This window comes from Hipposideros armiger, unplaced genomic scaffold (assembly GCF_001890085.2).
Source record: "Hipposideros armiger isolate ML-2016 unplaced genomic scaffold, ASM189008v1 scaffold_117, whole genome shotgun sequence".
Taxonomy (NCBI): Eukaryota; Metazoa; Chordata; class Mammalia; order Chiroptera; family Hipposideridae; genus Hipposideros; species Hipposideros armiger.
The window spans coordinates 2,485,689-2,494,864 of record NW_017731467.1 but is presented as its reverse complement, the minus strand read 5'-3'; the positions used below and the strand labels follow the sequence as shown (position 1 = coordinate 2,494,864).

Here is a 9,176-nt window from a genome sequence, read left to right as displayed (position 1 = left end):
CCGTCCTGGAGTTTAAGTCAGGAAGATCCACGTTCTAGCCTTAGTACTCCCACTAATGTGCTGTGGCCATGGCAAGTTGCCTCATCTCTCTCTGGGCCTGTTTCCACATTCACGCAATGAGAAGGAGAAGTAAGCAATCCTTAGGGTCCCTCCCAGCTCACAGGGAGGAAGGCACAGTGGTCTCCTAAGCCCAGAAACCAAGGTGGGTGAGAAGAAAGCAGAGCTCTAGGCTCCTACCGTGAGCAGTTTGACCAAAAACTCACCTGCGCTGAAAGCTTGGGTGGTTAGATATTTCCAATGGCTTACATACTTGCTGTGTTCTGGTATGTGATGCATGGCTAGTTTTGTGAGTAAATGTAGCAGCAATTTGCCTTTAAAGCAAAATTATATGATTTATATTATCCACCCTTTGTTGAGAGAATGGGACAAAGAGAGGTAGAATAACTGGTTTCACCATAAATTTTTGGCAGATGTCACAAACGAATATTGGAGAGACTATTTTATAGGCAGATTTTCTCTGATCAAGATGAGTTTGGTCATGGGCCAAGAAAATTTTAACCCCTTCCACTCCACCCCCACCCTCAACTTATTTTAAAAAATTTAAAGAACAGACTTCTTTCTCCTTAGCTTAAACTCAGAGCAAGTCCATTCTCCAAAACTGGGAAGGTAAGTCCTGGGAGGTCACCCTTATGATCAACTTTCAGGCCCTAGGACGGCACGTGAAAATTTGAAGGTCTGGGATTTCTGGCTTGGTGCTGGAGACTAAGCGCTAATCTTCCTGTCAGTTATTTTTCTCCCCACCAGTGAAACATCATGTATATATCACTGACTTTGTGTCTTGCTTTTCTTTTTCTCATCTGTTAAACTGGCCAATGAGAAACTATAAAGAAAAAACCTGCCCCCTTTCCCCCCAAGAATGTTGTGTTAGGGTGCTCAAATACTAGAACTCATTTGGAGCATGTGTGGGAATATATAACATTTTCCTTTTAGGAGACATTTTTTTTTAAAGATTTTTATTGCGGAATTGGGGGAAGGGGAACAGACAAGTTGCTGTTCTTTTGTTCTTCAGTCTAGTTGTGGAGGACGTTGCTTCACTGGGCCGGCCCCTAGGAGACATTTTAACCATCTAATTAAAAAAAAAAAAAGACTTTCTTTAAATCCAGATTCTAAGTCATCAGTTTTTTTTTTAATGTATGAAAAATTAAGAAACAATTTTGAAGCTTACAGCACTCTCCATGGTGATTGGGAGCAGCTTATGACAATAGGGTGTTCATAGGAAGAAAATCCATATTGAATAAAACTCTAAAAGAAATCAATAGATTTGAAAAGACAAACATTAACGCAAAACCTAACAGTCCTTCAAAGTTTTCCAGAAGCATGACTTGAGAATAACTGCAAACGAGCAGAGGACATTTGCTCCTCTTTTGTTCAAGGGCTGTCAGTATTTTAATAACAAGAACTTCATTTCCATTTAAATCATTTATATAAATTTTCATAATGTACCATGAAGGCCTTGGGGTTTGTGTCTCTGGGGGATAGATCATGAAAGACCCCTTTTGCTCCAGCTGCAAAATAAGGTGAATTTTACACTTAGTGGAAGTCATGAGATACATATATGTGTGCTGCTCGGGAGCCTACTTTTTAAAATTCTATTTCCTGATAAAATCTTAGGGAGTAAAATCAAATCATATTTTTAGTTGCTGACATTTCTAGCAGGAGCAGATATTCCGAGGGGCTGGCTGATAATCTCTGTTTTTGCTAGTTGTGGTCTGGGATGGAAGAGAGGAGTGTTGTTGGATTAGGGAGGTTGTAGATTTGGTTGGAGTCATCATGGCACGTAGCCTTTATATAACAATGGGCTTCTTTATAAAATTATTTAAGGTCCCAGTTTTTATTCCCATTTGAATGCAGTAATAAACCTGGCCCTTTAATACATACAAAATAGTCAATTCATTGTGAAGTGTTAGGTCACCAGGTGGAAAGTTTTTTTGACCCAACATCGCAGCTTCACGTTTCTAGTGTACATGAACTACACATTTCGATATATTTTTGTTTTTCCATGCCTGAAATCTTCAGTACACCTCAGTGGGCTGTGGGGGGCGGGGGTGTTTGTATAATGAAGCTACTGTGACTCCATCGCCAAGGTGTGCATCTTCTGATGGAAGAGGTGATCTGCAGATAGCTGCAGGAGGAAGCCACGGATGACTTCTGCGAGGAACTGAATCCCGCCCCCCGCCCCACACCTCAGAAAATTAAAGCTGTTTTCAGCAGCATGGTTTCAGTGCGCTCCCAGGGCAAGGGTTGGCTCCTGCTCTTACAAACACAGTTTAGCTGGATGCACTCATAAATGAAAAATGATCTGAGTGCTGTGGGTGGGGCCCTGGAGCTCAGGAGGTGAAGCCAGGAGGAGGGGAAAGAGAGAGACAGAGAGAGAGAAAACCGGCTCCTGAGCTAAGTAGCATAGGGAGCTGGCAGGAAGTCGGAGCACACACTGGCATGGCTCACATTTTTGTTGATAGTTAATATCCCAGGACTTGAAAGAACTGAATGGAGAGGGGAAATGAACCACAACCAACTTTGGAGTCTGTCCTAATCATGCGGCCGTGGCACACAGAGGAGAAAGCTCACCTGATCAGCTCATGAAGCAGGTAGGAGGGGAGACCTGAGCATGAAGAGAATCATATTTTCTCTCTGAGTACCACTGATTTATCTTCCAAAGGTTTATTTATTTATTTTTTTAAGTGTATGAGACATGAGTAGATAATGTTGACATAAGAAACAGACTTAGCCTGAATCGTGCTGATATCTGCCAAGCAAGAGTTTTTCTGTTACTGGTTCAATGACCAAATGACAGTTATATTCTGAGGGTTGCTTTAAAAAAAAAATCACCCCAAATCATGCAGTAATTAAATTAAAACCGACTTAAAAATTAGGAGATGATACATGAACTACAGACATTGTTTTAGAACGAATGCTTTGAAGATAATCAACCAGAAACTGATTTTCAGGCTCGACCATTGCTATATTTTTATATTTCGGAGCCAACAAGGTGCTTGCTAATTTTTGCTGGCTTTTGTATGAAAGGGGGTGGATGTATAACAGCTGTGAAACATCCAGAATTGACTGGGATCCAGAGTGAAGCCTGAATGCACTAATGTTTTCTCCAGTAAGGCCGTATGCCTCCGCTCAGCTTCTAAGTCAGGGAATTGGAAAGTCGAGGGAAAGTCACGTGTGGATTCTGAATATTTGTCATGGTGGGGAGGGAGTAAGGGGCCTCAGGTTGGAAATGGTCTCAATGACATCTACATACTCAGAAGTAGAAACTAAACGGGAAGGGCCACGCGTTGCAGCCACACATGAAGATAATTTGAAGACTGATCTGTGGTTCCTGTGGTTGTTAGCTGGGAATTGTCAGAGCTTGTGATAAGAGAAGCAGAACAGAAGAAAGTCCATCATGTCAAACCCGGGTTTCTGAACCATTTCCAGACCGTGCTTCTGATAGGCGCCTGCATAATTTGGCATGGATTTCTCCCCGAAGGAAGTGTGGTAGGAGTGTTGTGTTGAACCGACATGGGGTAGGTCGGACATGGCATGTGTGGTCAGAGGGACAGGGGTGTCAGAATTAGGTAGAGAACTTGATTTCAATCGAATAGGCCCCCCTGAATACTGGTGCTCTTGGATGTGAGCCTTTGAAAATGCCATATTAGCCGCAGGGGTGTGTCCGGGATGGCAGATGTGGGAGCTGCTTTGCTTAGTGCTTATTGGCTGGCTGCTGTTGTGCTGTGGTGGCCAAATCTTGTGGCTTTGCCATTTAGGCCTGGAGGGCTGGGAGATGCCCGTGCTCAGTTAAGGCAAGCCTGCACCTTATTGCGTGTCTCTTTCACTCTATGGCTTCTCAACCTTCCACAGCTAGACCCAGTGTATGTATAGGGAAGGGGACAGCACCTCCTGTGATCTTGAAGGAGACCTTTTTGTCACCACACCCGACTCTTGTTCTGTCTTGCCTGCTGTCCACCTGTTGGGTGGGTCCCTTTTGTCACCCACCTTTCACACTTGTCCATCCTAGGCACTGTTTGCAGTGAATTAAGCCGAATTGGGGAACAGGCTCCTTTCGCGGGACCATTCTGGAAACAGAGGTCAGCAAACTGTGGCCTGTGGACCAAGTCTGGGATGCCCCAGCCTGTTTTTGTATGTCTCGGGAGCTAAGAATGTATTTTAGGTGTTAAAATATTAAAGAAACAAAGAAGAGTACAGGGCATAGCTGGATATCCCCTGCAAAGCCTAAAATATTTATTATCTGACCCTTTAGAGAAAAACGTTTGCTGACCCCTGATTAATATCACTTATGAGCAGTATGATCAATGGGTCGATGCAGCTACTTAAGTCCTCAACCACTGAGTGGGCTGTGTGTTCTGGAAACTGATTTCAGTGTCGCCATCTATGTTAAATGGCATCATTGCCTCCAAAAGTGTGGATTCATGAGCAAGGAAGTTGAAGGTTTTTCTTCAGGGTCCAAACGCTGGGAAATGAACTATGTATCTACAGTTAGATTTTCGCCCTCTCCCCTCATTGGTGAAGTTGCTGCTGAAGATACCTTGAGACCCACCACGTGTTGACTCTATCCCCTGCCGAAAGACCCTGATGGGGACTAAAACTCTGCTAACTTACACAAAAATGATTCGCTTCCTTCTTTCTCTTTTGAGGACTGAATGCTGGCCATACTTCTACAGTCTAAGTTGGTGTAGCCACTTTGAAAAAAATAAAAAATACGACAGAGTTAAGTGACTATCGTGTTTTCTCATATTTAGAACAGTGTTTCTTTATTGCTCTCTAAGAAAGCTTACTGTAGGCCTGCCAGCCTTACCCGTGAACATGTAATTCTCCTCGACCCAGCACAGTATTTCATTGTTAATGTCATTTCTAATAAGGCAAGAGGAAAATTGTGGCCTTGCTCTTGTGTTAAAACTGCAGGCCTGGATGTGGAGCTGACTTCTGTACGTTTATTGTCCATTGCAGAAAAGCAGGAAAAGTTGTCACCAAAAGATTTTAGTTTAAAAAGAAAAATAAAATGGCTGGTATGATATTTTTTTTTCTCCAGGACATTTCAGCCATCTATCCTCCTGTATTTGGAAATTAGATACTGTTGGTAGAGAAGAATGGGGGTGGGGCCTAATTTGACAGGTGAAAACAAGTGAGAAAAGGATGAAAATATGTACAGTATGGTGCCCCATGGGAGTTTAAGCCTGGAAAACAAGATGGTGGCAGTATACTTGACAAGTTGGGTTGTCATAGCTGGCAAGGGTGGGTCCTTTAATCTACCACGTGAGCCAGGCAGCACCTTTGTCTGTATTTAGAAAAGGGGTTGGCTCTGAATTTAGAGATTAAGCAACTTGCTATTCCTGTATGCACTGGAATTTCAGACAGTCAGAAACCTGATTTGTGTAACTGCTGAAACTCAGCTGGAAGCCAAACAGACTGAGGCCTAGACTCCCCAGGCGTGGGGGCAGTTAGGAATCACAGCATGGGAGGGAATTTATCAAGGTTGCCCAAGAGAGTGTGATGCTGTGTGACCAGACTCAATGGGGCAGGCTCTGGGGTGAAGGGTCAGCTTTGGGTTCCCAGAAGGCCATGATCGTAGAGTGAGTAACCTTTTCCTGCACATGAGTCAACGGTGTACATCTCAGAGCTCTAGAACTACCTGGTATCCCAGGGTAGCAAGAGGGACCTTTCCACTTCTGAGGTGTGCAATCAGGTTGGCTCATGAAGAGTCAGAACAATCAGCCAGGTAAAATGGAGTACAAGCTGATGAGCTAAAATGGAGTACAAGCCATGAACAGGCCTTCATTAGCCAACTGGTTTATAGAATGTTGGGAGGGCTAAGTGTTCTGCTCAGAATCAGGGCATTTGCCCTCTCTCTCTGGCTATCTAAACAGGGAGGGCTGGGATCTGACCTCTTTTATTAGCTTTTTCCGGATTGTGAATGGGATAAAAGACTGAGCTAGAGGTGTACATATGTGTGCAAAAGTGTGTAAACCTAGAGGAGAGGAGCAGCTAAGCAAGAAGAAGTGCTAGTTCTGAGTTACAAAGACAAAACTTGGCAATCATGTCCATGAAAGAGGATCAATCATTTCACATCTTGGTGGTTGGCACGGGGTCCCTTTGCATGGCTTTGTGTTCCCGTACAAGAGTGTCCCTCTTAAGAACATCTGTAGGCAATGCGCCCTCCCACTTCCAAACATGATTTCTATACATTTCCTGCGGCGGGGTCCAGGGGGTGTAGCACAAAATCCCTCTCACGTTGGAGGTCCCGTCTGGATGTCCGTCTCCTCCTCAGTGGCCGGGGAACAAGATGGCACCATTCTTCCTCCATGGACATGCACCTTGCTCTGCTTAGCAAAGGAGAGGGCTGAGTGGCTGAGTGTGCCCCACTAGGAGATCTTATAGCTTTACTGTCCCTGCAGACACATTGCCCCAGGTTGCCTTGGTTTGTTAAATCCAGATGTGCATGGGTATGCAGCCATTCTGCGACTCCACAGACGACCTCAGTAGGGCTCGATATGAGCACGTGGTCTTAGCTTAGATACAAGGTCCCTGCACAGTGAGTCAGACTGTGACAGCAGTTGACCTGGGACTTTAGGTCTGCTTCCCTTTTTGTCATCTGTTCCTGAGGAAGCAATCCAACTATGTTTCACATGCACCAGAGGAACTCAGCACTGAGAGGGACCAAAAGGGATTCCTTTGGTAAAAGAGAAGTATCACCCCATAGTTTGTATTTTTGGAAATTTCCACGTTTGGAGGCTATCAGGTTGGCTTAAAGCAAGACACACATGGACCATCTGTTGTGCCTTCCTAATTTTGACACTATTTTTCTTCCTAAATTAGAAGATAGAAACCAAGTTGGAAATTGGCAGAGTAGGGCAAGTCTGAGGAAAAGCCAGGGTAGCCCTTTGAAAATCAGTTCAGTTAAAAAGCCTCCGGCTTCAGTGAGACTGGGGGGGTGGGGGGGCCAAAACAACAGTGGCAGATTACTCCCTTAAAGAGTAGCTAAGTGGCCTTCTGTGTATACAGTATATTTCTTCAAGCTTTGCCCTTTTAACAAAAACTGAAACATTCTTATAAGCTCTCCTCCCTCTCGCTCCAAAACAGAAGTGGGTCTTGCAGTGAACAATTTAGAAATCCCACCCAAATCAGAGCACACATGGAAGTGCCTAAGCCAGGGGGGAGTGGGAAGAAATTCAAAGGCACAATACTTGACCTTCACTTGAATGGTATGTGTCTCAGGATTCATCATGGTGCTCTTCATGGGCCAGCAGTCTTTTAATTTTGCCATTTGCTGCTGTTCCTGCCCCTTTGGCAAAAGTGTTTGTATTTTCTCCCGCTGACTGGCTCTATCAGCAAAAGGGAGGGTCTGCCTTCCAAGGCACCTCCCTTCAACTTCACTGTGCAACTCTTGGACTTAAGTTCCCAGACGGCTGCATGGGGTAGAGGTTTGACTGCTGGCAATAGGCTGCTGGCTTTGGAAAACATCACAGGTATTGTACTGTGGCAGATGCAAGACAGTTTTGGCATGGGAGCAATAAAGACCTGGAAGAGAAACGGAAAATTACCCCTAAGCACTGCGGGGAAGGAGGTGGCAGAAATGAAGGATGCAGCTTGGATTTGTAAAGCTAAATCCTTTGCACAATCCTTTTTACAGGCTAGAACTTGCTTGACTTCAGTTTCTCTCGCAAGTGAGTCAAGGAATGTTACAAGAGAATGGAACGCTGGGGCTGAGTAATGTACCTGGAGACATCTTGGTACATGAAGATTTTATTGGGGTCCCAATGGCTTGTCCAAACTTTGTGTGGTGGAAATCCTGTTGTTTTCATAATGCTGAGGCATTAGACATTCTTATGTCTATAACTAATTAAACATTCTTAATGAGTTTCTTACGAATACTAAAAATGTAACGTCTCATCTTACAAGTGAGTGGAGTCAGTTATTTCCAGCTCTCACTAGGAGAAGCATTAGTCATCTCTGTAGTGTTCTGGTGGCTTAATTAATTACATTTGTTCCCACCGGGATTTCAGAATGGGGAGAATCTGCTATCAGTTATAATCTTTTTACTGTGGTTTCTTCATCTCTAGCGTCTGGGTTACTTTAAAACCTAAGCAACCTGAAAGCTGAGCTATTAAACCTTACATACAGTCAGTCACCTTTCTAGACTCAATGATAATGAATAATACAGTGCTGATTTTTAAAGTCAATTTAACTCTGATATGATTTGCTATGATAGACTTTTGTTATCTATAGATTGACCCCCAAATCAGTGAGGTTTCCTCTATTTTCAGCCTATTTTCTTTCTTACGATCATGTCTTAGATTAACAGTCCCTGAACTAGGGTAGGTGGAGAACTAGATAATCAACTAACTCATTGTAGGATGTTCAAAATGCAAGGTATGGAAATCTTTTTCAGGTGAGCAAACCTAGGTAGGGAAAAGCTAAGTGTGAGTGATTGGTATATGCGTGCTTGTGTGTGTGCGCGTGCGTCTGTGTGTGTGTGTGTTAGGGAAAAGGGTTGCAAACTGAAATTCATGGCGCTCACATGGACCTGGAGACATGGCTAGTTTTAAGCAAAAAACTTGATGTAAGACTGTGTCTCAAATTTGTAGGTCTTTCTTGTCTTTTGTAAACATGTGGCCCAAACATGTTCACATGATTTGTTTTAGTTAGAGAAATGCCTCATTGTGTAGTAGCGACTTTCCTGGGAGAGTTCAAACCAAGTGTCAGATGAACTCCCCAAGGCTGATGTGTTCAGTTCCATTTTACTTTCATGGCATTTTGGTTAGTATGAGGAGAAAGTAGCCTGCAGAGAGCAGGGTGGATGCCCTGGATGTACAATTTTGAAATTCGGGGACAAATCGATTTGGGCTTTTTATGAAAATGGATCTTATTTTGCGAACCACAGTTGACATGGGTGTGGGAAGTGTTGCTTATTCTTGGCAAGAAAACTACCCTGAAAAGGTGCTTGTGATCCAAAAGACAAGGAGCCTGCCGCGGGCTCTCTGGCAGAGCAGGGGAAATGTCTCAGAACTCCGTGTCAGTAATTTATATTAAACCCACATTTGTCTGGAAGTACCGATGCAGATAGAGAAGGCAGCTTCCTACGAAATGGGATTATTGTAGTTACTCTGTGT

The 9,176-nt window shown here is 43.7% G+C and overlaps 1 protein-coding gene across 11 annotated transcripts in view; it reads left to right on the top strand.

Moving 5' to 3' along the window:
• Window positions 1–9,176, top strand: part of PDZD2 (PDZ domain containing 2) — a 385,588-nt gene that overhangs the window by 252,353 nt on the left and 124,059 nt on the right. Inside the window, exon 1 of one of the 11 annotated variants that reach the window (XM_019647873.1) lies at window positions 2,422–2,648. The exons of 9 other annotated variants lie outside the window; for them this stretch is intronic. The gene's annotated coding sequence lies outside the window, so the exon portion shown is untranslated. Of the gene's footprint in view, window positions 1–2,421; window positions 2,649–7,480; window positions 7,533–9,176 lie in introns of those variants that run through there. One more of the 11 variants, XM_019647874.1, reaches the window with a different exon arrangement.